Raw genomic sequence first — 15,843 nt, forward strand, 5'->3', positions numbered from 1 at the left:
GCTCTGTTGCCCAGGCTGGAGTGCAGTGGCCAGATCTCAGCTCACTGCAAGCTCTGCCTCCCGGGTTTACGCCATTCTCCTGCCTCAGCCTCCTGAGTAGCTGGGACTACAGGCGCCCGCCACCTCGCCCGGCTAGTTTTTGTATTTTTGGTAGAGACGGGGTTTTACCGTGTTAGCCAGGATGGTCTCGATCTCCTGACCTCGTGATCCGCCCGTCTCAGCCTCCCAAAGTGCTGGGATTACAGGCTTGAGCCACCGTGCCTGGCCAATATTACTGTTTTAATATGTGATCAATATAGAATTGAGAGGTGAAGCCAGCTGGACTTCCTGGGTCAAGTGGGGACTTGGAGAACTTTTCTGTCTTACAAGAGGATTACAAAATGCACCAATCAACGCGCTGTAAAAATGCACCAATTAGTGCTCTGTAGCGAGCAAGGGGGTTGTAAAATGCACCAATCAGCGCTCCATAAAATGCACCAATCAGCAGGATACTAAAAGTAGCCAATCGCAGGAAGGATTGAAAAAAGGGCACTCTAGGCCGGGTGCGGTGGCTCAAGCCTGTAATCCCAGCACTTTGGGAGGCCGAGACGGGCGGATCACGAGGTCAGGAGATCGAGACCATCCTGGCTAACACGGTGAAACCCCGTCTGTACTAAAAAATACAAAAAAATTAGCCGGGCAAGGTGGCGGGCGCCTGTAGTCCCAGCTACTTGGGAGGCTGAGGCAGGAGAATGGTGTAAACCCGGGAGGCGGAGCTTGCAGTGAGCTGAGATCCGGCCACTGCAGTCCAGCCTGGGAGACAGAGCGAGACTCCGTCAGAAAGAAAGAAAGAAAGAAAGAAAGGAAGAAAGGAAGAAAGGAAGAAAGGAAGAAAAGAAAGAAAATATATTTTGCCAGGCACTGTGGCTCATGCCTGTAATCCCAGCACTTTGAGAGGCTGAGGCGGGTGGATCAGGAGGTCGGGAGATAGAGACCATCCTGGCTAGCATGGTGAAAACCCGTTTCTACTAAAAATACAAAAAAATTAGGCAGGCTTTGTGGCGGGTGCCTGTAGTCCCACCTACTCGGGAGACTGAGGAAGAATGGCATGAACCCGGGAGGCAGAGCTTGCAGTGAGCCAAGATAGCACCACTGCATTCCATTCTGGGCGACAGAGCGAGACTCATCTCAAAAAAATGAAAAAGAAATAAAGTATATTTCTGGTATAATTCTTCTAAACTCACTGTGCATTTTTTGTTTGCAGCACATTTTACTTCAAACCAGCCACATTCCAGGTACCCAGTAGCTACATATGGCAGGTGTCTGCCACATTGAGTGCAGGCATGAGGGCTCTGACCTCCGGGAAGTGAGGGCCTGAACGTGTCTTTTCTGTTAAAAGTGAGGGAACAGCCTCTCTACCAACTTTTCTCCTCAGGCTCAAGGGTGGGTGGAACAGTACCTCTAGAGAGAGCAGGGGCTGCAAGCTGAGAGTGTCTACGGGAAGACCACGGTCTCACAGTTGCTGTTTTGTAGAGGTGTGGTGGTCTCCTCAGTTCAGCCAGGTCCGGGCTCTCGTCTACCACCAAGGAGAATGAAGCAGGGCAACACCAAACAGTGAGTTTGGCAGAGTAGGATTTATTAAGCAAAAGGAAAGCTCTCCACACCAAGAGGGGACCTGAAAGCAGGTTGCCAGAAATGGGCCTAATTTCTTTCTTTTTTTTTTGAGATGGAGTATTGTTCTGTTGCCCATGCTGGAGTGCAGTGGCTTGATCTCAGCTCACTGCAACCTCTGCCTCCCCAGTTCAAGTGATTCTCCAGCCTCAGCCTCCTGAGTAGCAGGGATTACAGGCACCCACCATCATGCCTGGCTAATTTTTTGTATTTTTGTAGAGATGGGGTTTCACCATGTTGTTGGCCAGGCTGGTTTTCAATTCCTGACCTCAGGTGATTTGCCTGCCCCTGCCTCCCAAAGTGCTGGGATTACAGGCATGAGCCACCTCACCCATCTGAGTTATGGGTCTTTTATGGGGCAAGAAAAAGGGAGTCTTCTGTGGGTTCTGTCCAAATGAGAGGGGTAAGTTCCCCACTAAGGGTGCTGCATCTGTGCATGCCTGGGGTTGACCACAGTGACTCCATGTTGGTTATTACCCATGAGTGCCTAAGCAAAAACTTGGAGAAAGGGGGGTAGGGGAGTGCTAAAACAACAATGCTAATGTCATGTGTATGATATTCTAATAAGCTGGGTCAAGTTTAGGACATTTGGGTTGATTTATTGCACCTGCACCTAAGTTGAAAAAATCCCTTCTGAACAACATCCTGGCATAAGGAAGTTCTTAACCACATTTCTTCCTGCTAGCTACAGGGCCGGTGCTGGTGCGGTCCTGTGGGTGCTTTTTCTCTCCCAAAACCCTCCCTCTCTATCTGCCTCTGACTCCCTCCTCTCTCAGAGGTTTGTTTTCCTTTTAAATATCAGACAGTAAACAAAGAATGATGGGGCTCCAGTAGGAGAGAACACGATGTCTTCAGGTCTCTTCACAGCCTTGACCTCCAAAGATTAGATGTAGAGGGAATAGATTAAAGGCAAACTTCTTGTTTTCCTGTTTATCTTTGAACCTAATTGTCAGACTGTAACTGTGTGTTTTTCTCCTGTGGTGTGGGGCGCTGTGTGAGTTTAAGCACCAATCACATGCATCGGCTGTAACTGTGTGTTTTTCTCCTGTGGTGTGGGGCACTGTGTGAGTTTAAGCACCAATCACATGCATCGGCTGTAACTGTGTGTTTTTCTCCTGTGGTGGGGGGCACTGTGTGAGTTTAAGCACCAATCACATATGCATCCACATCGACCTGCACTTCTGTTCCCAGAAGGAAGGTGGTGAGTGTGAGCTGTCCAGGTCCTTGACATTTTGAACAAAGAATTGAACAAAATGCACAGAGTAACAAAGGAACAAAACACAGGAGGAAGCAGCAAAAGTAGAAATTTATTAAAGTGAGAAAGCACTCACAGGGTGGGTGTTGGCTCGAGCAAATGGCTCAAGGACCTGGGTACAAAGTTTTCTGGGTTTTAAGTACAGTTTTTGGGGTCCCTATTGGCTACCCCTTATCTGGATGAAGGATTTGGTCTGTGGCTAATTAAAAACTCAGAGGAATTGACATTCTATGCAGATGAAGGGATGGCCTGCGCTTAGCCTGTGGCCACTCCAAGGCACTCTCCCTTTACATCTGAGGAGTGCTGGAATGGGGAGTGTTGTAGGGAGAGTAGCCTTTGATCCTTTGCCACTCTGGTGTGGGGGGACGGGTTCTTTCTCTTTTGGTTTAGCTGTTGGAAGTTGGCCTTAACCGATCTTAGGTTCTCTACCCCCAGACCTTGGTGCGTGTGTGTGTGTGTGTGTTTTTTTTTTCTTAGGAAGTCAGCACAAATTGGCCTTAAGTTCCCTGCCTCCACACCCTATTCTCCTACCTCACTTCTGAATAACTCAATACCATCTTACAACAAATCTATTAAATAAAGGGAAAAGAAAATCAATACTTATAGGGTGCTGAGCATTTGCAGGTTATTTGTAATCGATCTGTCCTGGCCCTGTCTTTAATGGGTATATACATTAGTAAGCTATAACTGCATAACAAACAGTCTCAAAACATACTAGCTCATGATTGAGCTGGTTAGAAATTTAGGCTGGGCTCAGTTGGGCCATTCTGCTGGGCTCAGTTTGGCTCCTTCAGGTGTGAGTGGTCAGCTGCTGGTGAATTAGGTGGCTCTGCTTCTGGGAGTGAACTGTCTGTAAACTGAGGCACTTTGGCTTTTCCTTTTCTCAGCATGCTATTTTATCCTCCAGAAAGTTAAAATGGGCTTGTTCTAATAGAGATGAAAGGGTTCTGAAAAAGAAAACAGAAGCATTTAAAACCGTTTGAACCTAGGTACCAAACTGACACACTGTCATATGCAAAGCTTTGGCCTGTGCAAATAAGGCAAGAAAGATTCAAGGTTTGGGAAGCAGAATTTGTCTCTCGATGGGAACCACTATAAAAGTCATTGCCAAGGGCATGAATACAAGATGAAAATTTAAGATATTTGTCTTTTTTATTTTTGAGACACAGTTTTGCTCTTCTCACCCAGGCTAGAGAGCAATGGCATGACCTGAGCTCACTGCAACCTCTGCCTTCTAGGTTCAAGCGATTCTCCTCCTTCAGCCTCCGGAATAGCTGGGATTACAGGCACATACCACCATGCCTGGCTAATTTTTTTCTATTTTTAGTAGAGACATATTTCCCCATGCTGGTCAGGCTGGTCTCAAACTCCTGACCTCAGGTGATCCACTCACCTTGGCCTCCTAAAGTGCTGGGATTACAGGTGTGAGCCACTGCGCCTGGCCAAAAAAAATGTGTCACTTATGCAATCAATTTTATTATGGCTTTTCTAGCAGATGAGGCTTGTATAAGTGCCCCAAAGCTACTAAGAAGTTGGCTGGGACTCAAGATCAATTTTGCCTGAAAGCAAGAAACAATGGTACCAACCATGTGCCATAAAACTTATACTTCCGGGCTGGGCGTGGTGGCTCAAGCCTGTAATCCCAGCACTTTGGGAGGCCGAGACGGGCGGATCACGAGGTCAGGAGATCAAGACCATCCTGGCTAACACTGTGAAACCCCGTCTCTACTAAAAAAATACAAAAAACTAGCCGGGCGAGGTGGCGGGCGCCTGTAGTCCCAGCTACTCGGGAGGCTGAGGCAGGAGAATGGCGTAACCCGGGAGGCAGAGCTTGCAGTGAGCTGAGATCCGGCCACTGCACTCCAGCCTAGGCGGCAGAGAGAGATTCCGTCTCAGAAACAAAACAAAACAAAACCAAAAAAACTTATACTTACACAAAAAAATATATAAAGCATCTTGGTTTAAAAATCTATAAACTTATACAATTGGAAGCTAAAAAATAAACAGTTGGAAGACCTAATGCAATTCTATCTTTTATATAATATGGTAAACATTAATTTCCACAAAGCAAATGGCTATAACAAAATCCAAGCACCCTTTTCCTCTGAGTCATGGCTCCTGGAAGATGAGGCTGTGTGTAAAGATGGGGCTGCGCACCTCTCCTGAGTCCCAAAAGAGATCCATCAGCACAACCACCTTCAACTCCCCAGGGGGTACCCCAAGAATCACATTCTGCTGCTATTACACTGCCACAACTGAGGAGCCCACTGCATAGCCAGCCCCAGGACTAAGGCAGAGTCAGCGAGCCCTGAGGGACATGAAAAACACAACGTGTGCAATAAGATATTAACAAATTAGACTTTACCAAAAAATTTAAAAACTTTTAATTTTGAAAATACAAGCCATAGACTGGGAGGAAATACTCACAAATCATGTGTTTGATAAGAGACATGTTTCCAGAGTGTATAAGAAAAAAACTGATTTTAAAAACTGACAAAAGATTTGAACAGGCCTCACCAAGGTGTTATAGGAAAGGGGTCCTGATATGGACCCCAAAAGAAGGTTCTTGGTTGTCCAGCAAGAATATGGGGCGAGTCCATAGAGTAAAGTGAGAGCAAGTTTATTAGAAAAGTAAAGGAATGAAGACTGGCTGTACCACAGGCAGAGATGTGACATGAGTTGTTCTACTGACTTATACTTATTTCTTGATTGTATGCTCAACAGAAGGTGGATTATTTGTGAGTTTACCTGAATGAGGAAGGTTCCTCCCCCTTTCAGATTATATAGAGTAACTTTCTGACATTGCCTTGGCATTTGCAAACTGTCATGGTGCTGGTGGGAGTGTCTTTTAGCATGCTAATGTATTATAATTAGCATATAATGAGCAATGAGGATGACCAGAGGCCACTTTCATCACCATCTTGTTTCTGGTGGGTTTTGGCCAGCTTCTTTACTGCATGGTGTCTTACCAGAAAGGTCTTCATGACCTGTATCTGCTGACCTCCTGTCTGATCCTGTGAGCAAGAATGCCTCACCTCCTGGAAATGCAGCCCAGTAGGTTTCAGCCTCAATCTACCCAGCCCCTATTCAAGATGGAGTTGCTCTTGTTCAAATGTCTTTGACACAAGAAGATATACAAATGACAAATATGCACATAAAAAGATGTCCAACATAAACAGTAGTCTGTATTTAGAAGTAACAAAAATAAGGAAAGTGCAAACTAAAACAAAAATGAGAAATTAATATCCTCCTATTAAAATGGCTAAAATGAAGACGGCTAACCATACCAAGTTTATATTATCATGTGGAACAACTGGAACACTCACAGTGTTGGTGGGAATGTAAAGTAGTAAAACTACTTTGAGAAAAAAATTGGGATTTCCTAAACAGGTAAACGTTCACCTACCGTATAATCTAGCCATTCCACTACCAAATATATACCCAAGAGAAAGGGAGAAAGGAAAGCATACGTCCACACAAAGATTGCTTACAAATGTTTCATTTGCTTTGTAATAACTCCAAACTGGAACCAGTGAAAATGTCCATCATCTGCTGAATGAATAAGCAAACTGTGACGTATCCATACAATGGAATATGACTCAGCAGTGAAACAGAATATGCTATTGATACATACTTCAACATGGATGAATCTCAAAATAATTACACTGAGTGAAAGAGGCCAAAGAGAGAGTGTTATGATTCCATTTATATAAAACTCTAGAAACAAACCGACACTGACATGATAGAAAAAAGATCATTGCTTGCCTAACGATGTGAGGGGAAGAGGCAGGGAGGGGTTGAGGAAGAGATTACCAAGGAACACAGGAAATTTGGGGGTGCGACGGGCATATTCATTGTTACTATTGTGGTAATGGCTTTATGGGTGTACATGTATTTTGGAACTTATTAAACTTCACGCTTTATTTTTTTGATACAGGGTCTTGTTTTGTCACCCAGGCTGGAGTGGAGTGTCGGGATCATACCTCACCACAGCTTCGAACTCCAGGGCTTAAGCGATATCCTGCCTTAGCTGCCTGAAAATCAAGTGAAGTGCAACACTGCTCTCCAGGCTGTGTGACAGAGTGATACCCTCTCTCAAAAACAGAAGAGAGAAAGAAAGAAAAAATGAAAGAAAGAGAAAGATAAAAAGAAGAAGAAAGAAAACAGTGATACAACCTTTTGCTTTGTTCTGTATCTTTAATTGTATTGAAGATGACATCTTTTTTTTTTTTTTTGCCAAGTTTCAAGTAGAATGGCTAGATGGACGAAATAATATGCACATTTGTAAGGCTATTAAGTCAGTGGGTCTCCAGGAAGCTTGCAACAAGACCCATACCTTCCAGCCACTTTTGTTACCCATTTTCTTTTTTTTGAGTGGGGTGGAGATGGAGTCTCGCTCTGCCACCCAGGCTGGAGTGCAGTGGCATGATTGAACCCGCCTCCTGGGTTCAAGTGATTCTCTTGCCTCAGCCTCCCAAGTAGCTGGGACTACAGGCTTGCCTCACTACACCCAGCTAATTTTTTGTATTTTAGTAGAGACAGGATTTCACATGTTGTCCATACTGGTCTCAAGCTCCTGAGCTCAGGCAATCCACTCGCCTTGGCCTCCCAAAGTGCTAGGATTACAGGCATGAGTCACCGTGTCCGATCTTGTAACCCATTTTCTTTCTTTTTTTTTTTTTTTTTTTGAGGCGGAGTCTCGCTCTGTCGCCCAGGCTGGAGTGCAGTGGCGCGATCTCGGCTCACTGCAAGCTCCGCCTCCGGGGTTCAGGCCATTCTCCTGCCTCAGCCTCCTGAGTAGCTGGGACTACAGGCGCCCGCCACCGCACCCGGCTTATTTTTTGTATTTTTAGTAGAGACGGGGTTTCACCGTGGTCTCGATCTCCTGACCTTGTGATCCTCCCGCCTCGGCCTCCCAAAGTGCTGGGATTACAGGCGTGAGCCACCGCGCCCGGCCAACCCATTTTCTTACCAGCACACTTCTTTATCAGAAAAGGATAAGTAGGATTTCTATCTCTCATCTTTGCCTGTGATTTCCCTGTTCCTGAGTTTCTGTAAAAATGCAGACAATCAAAGGGTCCCCCCTAAGCTCTGTCAGGGTGGCTGTGAGGATTGGATATAATGGATATCAATGGCCCATGGCAGGTCCAGGCAGCAGCTGGTGTAGCTGCCCCCCTACTTCCTGCCCACAGTGAACCCCACAGTTTAGTTGAGGTTAGAAAGTCCTCACTAGGCTGCTTGGACCCAGGCCCTATGTCCCATAGGTGAGTCAGGTAAGTCCCTGTCTTCCAGGAGCTGGCAGTCTGTTGGGGAAGACAACCAGGTAAATGGAGAATCTGAACTTGTAAAAAGAGCTGAGAAAGAGGGTATAAGGGAGGAGACCACCCTTCATATTGTCTTTTGCTCAATTTCTTCCCCAAAGGAAGAAGCAAAAACTAAAAGGCAGAAATGGAATCCACAGGGAGATAGCCCAGCACTGCACCCGGCCCTGGTAGTTAAAAATCCATCCCTGGCCTAACTGCTTGTGTTGTCTATAGATTTCAGACATTGTATGGAAAAGCATTGTGAAAATCCCTGTCCTGTTCTGTTCCATTCTGATTACTGGTGCACGCAGCCCCCAGTCATGTACCCCCTGCTTGTTCAATCTGTCATGACCCTCTCCTGTGGACCCCCTTAGATTGTGAGCCCCTAAAAGGGACAGGAATTGCTCACTTGGGAAGCTCGGGTTTTGAGACATGAGTCTTTCCAACACTCCTGGCCGAATAAAGCCCTTCCTTCTTTAACTTGGTGTCTGAGGGGTTTTGTCTGCAGCTCGACCTACTACAGGTGCAGGTGGGGATGGGGGGTAGGCAGGACTCTGGAGTTGTGACCCTGACCAGAAGAATCCAGGGTACCAGTATAGAATGAGACCACCACTTCTCCTGCTGTCTTTCCCAGCTTTTCCCCATCTCCCCTTTTCCCTAGTTTATAAGACAGGAGAAGGGGGAGAAAGCAAAAAGTTGGAAAGAAACAGAAGTAAGATAAATAGCTAGACGACCTTGGTGCCACCATCTGGCCCTGGTGGTTAAAATAATAATGATAATATTAACCCCTGACCAAAACTACTAGTGTTATCTGTAAATTCCAGACATTGTATGAGAAAGCACTATAAAACTTTCTGTTCTGTTAGCTGAGGCATGTAGCCCCTCGTCACGTTTTCCATGCATACTTGATTTATCATGACCCTTTTACATGGATTCCTTAAAGTTGTAAGCCTTTAAAAAGGCCACGTATTTCTTCTTCAGGGAGCTCGGTTCTTAAGACATGAGTCTGCTGACGCTCCCGGCTGAATAAAAAACCTCTTCCTTCTTTAATCCCGTGTCTGAGGAGTTTTGTCTGCAACTCAACCTGCTACACCAGGACAAAGCACTTCCAGGTGCTGCACTCTTTTACCACATCTGAATTCTCATCCCTCTTAAGGGTGGCTCTCAGCATCCATCTTCAGGCCCTTGCTACAGGACCCTGCGTGGCGCTCACAGAATACTGAGGCTGCCACACCTGTGGGAGGGTGGCAGCAGGAAACAGAAGCTTTCTGAAACCTGATACCAGTAAGAGGAACAGAAGGAGGGGCAGAGGGAGCCAAGAAACTGCCCAGGCCAGCCCTGGATGTGGAGGAGGCTCCACTGTGAGCCACAGCAGGATCCCAAACTTTGTGGGTGCAGGGATAAGAGAGAGTGTCAGAGGGACTGGGAGATGGAGCAATGGCCTCTGTTGAGGAGTGAGCCTTCCTCACCAGAGGCCATGAGGCTCCTCCCTTAGGGTTCCAGGCTGGATTCTACCTTCTCTCTTTAGTCGTCTATTCTAAACCCATCAGAAGTGCTTTGCTGCTACAAAATAAACTCCAGACTGGAACGTGGCATCAAGGGCTCTCACCAGCCTAACCCCAAACTGGCTTTCCAACCATCTCCCCCTCCTGCCCTACACTTTTAACCTTCCTGTTCTTTGCTCACACAAGTCCATCCACCTGACACACCTTCCCCTAAATATTTTCCCCATTTCCCAATCTCCAGGCCCACCTCTGCCTCCCAGAAGCCTTTCATCCTGAGACTCCTGGGCCTGGAGATTTACCAAAGTGTTGTGCATTTTCCCAATTGTAGGATTGTTTACGTCCCCCCAGGTACCTGCACATGCCCCACACACAGTGGCACTGCATGTCATGGGGCAATGTTTCACTCCCGCATTGCCTTTGTTCTGTTCCCTCTGAACCCCCCACATTTGAGACAGTTAATTTAAAAACTTTATTTTGCCAAGGTTGTGGATGCATGTCTGTAACACAGCCTTAGGAGGTCCTAACATGTGCCCAAGGTGGTCAGAGCACAGTTGGGTTTCATACATTTTGGGGGGCATAAGACATCAGTCAACATATGTAAGACGAACATTGGATTGGTCCAGAAAGGTGGGACAACTCCAAGCAAAAGTGAGACAGCTGGAAGTGGGAGGGGGTTTCCAGGTCATAGGTAGGTGAGAGACAATCCATTGCCTTCTTTTGAGTTTCTGATTAGCTTTTTTAAAGGAGAAATAAGATATACATTTATCTCAGTGAGCAGAGAGATGACTTTGAATTGAATGGAAGGCAGGTTTGCCCTAAGCAGTTGCCAGCTTGAATTTTCCCTTTAGCCTAGTGACTTTGGGGCCCAAGATATTTTCCGTGATTGGGCCAGGTCCTCTGCCACTGGGTCTTCCTCAAAGATGCTCTGCAACAGGTGGTGGTGTCCTCATTTGATGGGTGAGAAAACTGCCTTGGAGACGTGAAAATCCAGGGAACAAAGCCAGCGTCAGTGTGGGTCCTCCCACCTAGGCCTGCATCACTGTCACAGTAGCCCTGGCACCCAGTGTGAGGGGCCAGAATCGGTCTCCCTGCTTCTGCCCGAGGACCCTGCAGTCTATTCTCAGCTCAGATACTGGGCCAAATTGAGCTGCTGGAAACCAGATACTGGACCAAACCCTCAGATACTGGGCCAAATTGAGCTGCTGGAAACCAGCCCTCTGGGACTCTGAATAGTGACAACCTTCACACTGGTCTGTGGAGAAGGGGGACTTGAGGTTTGATCTGGGCCTTCCCTTCCTTTCTAACTTTCTCACCTCTTCCACTCCTTCCCCCATGCCCTCCACTCTGTCCAGTGTCCCCGGGGTCCCTGCACTGCCTTCCCTCTCTCTGCAATCTCTTCCCTGGGCTAACTCCTCACCTCCAGGATCTTTTGTGACCCTCTCCCTCTCCCATCACCAAACTGCAGATCGATCCCCTTTTGTGCCTCCTCCCTTCCTCTCTTTCTCTCCTGTCATTGCTTCTCCCTCCTGCCCTAGTATTAACCCAGGGTGATCTAGGGGTCTGGAGGTGTAGGCTTGAAGGGATCCTGAAATAGCCACACACAGATTTATTAGACCCTCTGCAATTCCTAAAGGGTTAATAATGGAACCTCCTATCCCCAAGGTGAGGAATTGCCCCCAGGAAAGGTGACTTAATGAGTAGCAGGTGTGACCAAGAGGCACCACGGTATCAGGCAGGCACTGAAGGGGCAGGAAGCACAGAAACACCCCTCTCTCTCTCTCTCATCCACTGATCTGTGTCCTAACTGAAAGGCCACAGCAGGGATGATGACTTGCTCAAGGTCACCAGCACTTTGGAGAACACTGAGCCAGGGCCACAGAGGCAGACAGTCTCCTGACCAGTGTGAGCCAGTATCTGCTTCCAAGTGGCACTGGCCTCACTGAATGGGGCTCCTTGTGCCCACAGGCAGGGTGCCTAACCAAGGAGCCACATGAGTGCCAGCTCTGCCACTCTGTAGCCTCCAGTAGGCTCCATTTTGCTTCCTGGTCTTTTTCCTCTTGGGTCCAACTGTCCAGTTTCCTCGCCCACTGCTCAGACCCCATCTTGTCCCGGCCACTAGAGGTTTGGCTGTCAGGGACCCTCACAACTCAGGCCTCTTCTGTGCTTTCCTTGGCCCCCCTGGGCTTCTGTTAGCCTCTGAGTGGGCTGGCGAACCATTCCCGTGGAGGTCTTTACATTAACCCAGCCCCTCTCAGTCAGCAGTCTCCCCTGCCACTCACCCAGATGCTAATTATTTCTCCGTTGAGTCTTTCTCTACCTAGCTGAAAATTAACGTCTGATTCCTCTCTCTCTCTTGCATAACCTCCGTGAAAAAAGTCAGATGCCTTAACCCCAGGAAGTTTTCTGCCTGTATTTCCTTTCCCACCTCCTTCTCCCAGGCACTTAGACTCCGTCTTTGCATTCACATATATGTCCAGAGCCTACCATGTTGTAGTCCTTGGGGATATAGCAGTGAACCAAACAATGTCCCCACCCTGTGGGAGCTTGAGTTCCAGTTGGGGGAGACAGATAACAGACAAAATGAATAAATAACGTATATAGTGTGACAGATGGTGATGAGGACTATGGAGTAAAAGAGATTGGGAAAGGAAGACAGGGAACCCCTGGGAGAGGAGGTTCTGCGATTTTAGAGGCAGCTATGCAGCTCTCTGGAGGAAGGGCAGTCCAGGCAGAAAAAACAGCAGGTGCAGGGGGCCTGGGGAGCCCCTGTGTTCCAGGAACAGCACAGGGTCAGGGTGGCCAGAGGGAAGCAAGTGAGGGGAGGTGCGGTGGGAGGTAAACTCAGAGGGTTGATGCTCGGACAGCATGGGCCAATTCTCCAGGACCTTGTGGGTGGTCTTAAAGCCTTTGGCTTTTACTCTGATGAGTCAGGAAGCCAGTCCACGGTTCTGTGCAGAGCACTGATATGATTTCACCTACTGTTGGGTTGCAAAGGGACTTCAGGGGTCAACAATGGAAGTGGAGACCAGTTGGGGGAGAGGGACGAAGGGGACTCACACCAGGCAATGAGTATTCATGGGGGATGAGAAGCAATTGGATTCTTATGTCTTGAAGGTGGGACCCACAGGAGGTGGGTGTGAGAGAGGAGGTGAGGACAGTGGCCTGGATCACTAACTGGAAGGATGGGGTTTGGGGAGGAGCAGGTCTGGGGAGGAGGATGCAGTGTGGGCAGCCTGTACACAGCATTTAGAGCTTTCTCTCCAGCCTTGTACTTGCCCCTGTGCCTTTGGACACGTTGGCCTCTGTGCCTGGAAATCTTTCCCTTCCCTGGAAGAAGAGCTGTAACTGCCTTCTCAAGTGTACCTTCCGTGAATCTGTCCTGTCCGCCCTCATCCCCTCTATCCCTCTCTTGGCTTCATGCACATCCTGGGCCTCATGCGCACTACACAGCCTTGACCATATTGTGCCCCAGAAGGTGCCCCAGGAGTCAGGACAGCGCGCCATCCATCGCTGATGTGTTTCTCAGAGTGTCCGCACACAGTAGGGCTCAGAGAGAGACTGACAGGGGACCTGGCTGGACCCTAGTTCTCTTCTTTACAGGTTCGGCACCTTGGGCCGCTCACCTTGCCTCCATGCGCCTCCATTTCTGCATCTGTGAAATCGGTGTGCGCTTTCCCCTTCCCTCGCGAGGGTCCTGTGGGGATGGTCCCACTCCAAGGATCCTGAAAACACTGGTCAGCACGCCCTGTGCTGGGAGACGACAGGCGCTTCTCGCCTGTCCCCTGCTTTGCGCTGGAGGGAGACGAAAGAGCTGGGCAGAGGGAACCGGAGGGAACCTGCCGACGATCCGTCATTTCCAATGCACTTTACACACGGTTTCCCATTAATCCCCTGAACTCTCAAGTGCAGCCGGGACTGAGCTGAGGGCTGGCGGCGGCGGCTGTGGGTGAAGGAGACCCCGCCTTGGAACAGGAGGCAGAACCCGGCCGCCCCGCCTGTGTGGCCCGTCCCGCCGGTGCCCGCATCCCGCGCGCCCGGAGCGCAGCGCAGAGGCACCGCCAGGGACCCGCACGCCGCGGACCGCCCCTGGGCCTCAGGGTCCCCACCTCGCAGCCGGGCTCTCCTGTCCTCGCCCCGAACCCGGGGCCATGCGTTTCCTGAGCCGCGGCCGCCGCCCGGGCCGCCTGCACCTGGCGGAACAAGTTGGTCTCGCCCCCGGCGACCGCGCGGAGGAGGAGCAGGAGGAGGGAAGGGAGGACTCGGCCCTGCAGGGGGCCGCTGGCCGCTGCCACCCGCGTGGAGCCCCGCGGAGCCCGGGAGCTGGAGGAGGACAAGCGGCTGGGGCCCCGCCCAGCGCCGAGGGGCGGGCGGAGGGCCCGGGGCGACTCACCGGACGGGGCGGGTCGGCTCCTCGTCGCAGGTCCAAGCCCGGCGGCCGCCGGCTTCCTGGGCGGCTCTTCCCGGCCGGGGCGCTGAGGCCCTGGGAACGCCTCGTGCGGGGCTGCGGGGCGCGCCGGGCACGGAGGGGGCGTCTGCTGGTCCCTGTGGGACCCCCGGTGCCCCGCGCAGGCCTCCCGCGAGCGCCGCACACCCGGAGAGTCTGTTCAGCTCTGCTCAGTTCCTCCTTGAGAGACACAGAAATATCAGGAAAAGGGGTTTGATCCACGACACATTCCTCCAGTGAATTCTCACCTTTTCTCTCCGGATTCTGTGTCGCGCCACTGCTGGGACAGCGTCGTGGTAGAGCGAGCAGGTGCTGGGATTGACTCCTGCGGTGAAGACATGGAAGCCAGTGGTGATGAGTTTGAAGACGAACCACCTGCTTAGAGAATTACAGTTATGAAAGCAATGTGAACTCTCGGCCTACGGCAGAATTTCATGAGCCAGCGAAAATGGGCTCTGCAGAATTTGATTCTGTGTTTTAACAGCGCGGAGAGGCCGGATTTATGCCATTAAGCGATCAGAAAAGTCACTGACCGGCTCTGTTGATGAGCAGAACCTTTGAGAGAAGTGAGAGAAGAGCTCACGCAGTGCTCAGACGGCATTCGGGTAGTTTGACACTCGTCTGCTTGGGCAGATGCTCGTATGCTTCCACAGAATGGATATATCGTGATGGTGGAAAGTCAGTTGATGCTATAAGTGAAAATTACCGAATCATGAGTTCCTTTAAAGAAGCAGAGTTGAAGGATCTCCTTCTGCATGTTGGCCGGGGCTCGAGGTATATTCATTCAAGGTCTTTGATTCACATGGCTAAGGAAACATAATATTTCCATGTCTCAAACCTCAATCCCCAGTGCTGCCTCTGAAGGAGATCAAGACCACTGGGCATAATTCGTGATTGGGGGATGTAACAACCATCCCTAACCCACAAGTTGAAGAGACTGATGGTCTTTTTTTTGTTTGTTTGTTTTTGTTTGTTTGTTTTTTTTCAAATGAAGTTTTACAGGTGAATTACACCATCTACCAAAGGCAGATATCTTGCACTTGCCCTCACAGTTGTCTGTGCTGCTGGTCTGTGCTCTTCCCAGGAATGGAAACCAGTGCCATGGAATCAGAATAGATTACCTCAGATACCACAAGTGCTTTCCCAAAAATTTACAGAGTTGTTCAAAGTTATGATTCATCCAGATTCAGAGAGAAGACCTTCAGCAATGGCCGTCATAAAGCATACACTGCTGCTGTCCACTTCTAGGAAGAGTAGAGAACCACTATGTATAGGATTGAATGTAGAAACATTCACAAATACACTTTTACAAAAAGAACTCATGAGAGCGTAGATGGTAAAAGCTGCAGCTGAGGAAGGAGCACTCTTCACTGATCAGAGGCCGCCAAGTCCACCACGCAGAGGAACAGAACATCTTATCAGAAAGAAAACAAAGTGCTCTGTCAGCCTTCCAGTATACTAAACTACTCATTTCCCACCTACTCACCCTGCAAAAAACACTATGAGAAAAGCAAGCTAGGTCGAAATCACTGCTAGAATCCAATTTGCAATTACTCTCTCTGTTGGTGTCAGTGGTTTTACTGATTAGGACTTTTATTTGTGAATTACAGTTGAAAACCGTATTTTGACCATAACTTTTTCAGGCTTTTCTGTAGTCTTACCAGTCTGTCTTCTGTAAAATGTCAG

At 49.0% G+C, this 15,843-nt stretch overlaps 1 pseudogene; it reads left to right on the forward strand.

Moving 5' to 3' along the window:
- The first annotated feature begins 13,861 nt into the window (after positions 1-13,861).
- On the forward strand, positions 13,862-15,619 carry LOC111538964 (annotated as a pseudogene).
- Positions 15,620-15,843: the final 224 nt, after the last annotated feature.

Source organism: Piliocolobus tephrosceles, chromosome 3, assembly GCF_002776525.5.
Source record: "Piliocolobus tephrosceles isolate RC106 chromosome 3, ASM277652v3, whole genome shotgun sequence".
Classification (NCBI taxonomy): domain Eukaryota; kingdom Metazoa; phylum Chordata; class Mammalia; order Primates; family Cercopithecidae; genus Piliocolobus; species Piliocolobus tephrosceles.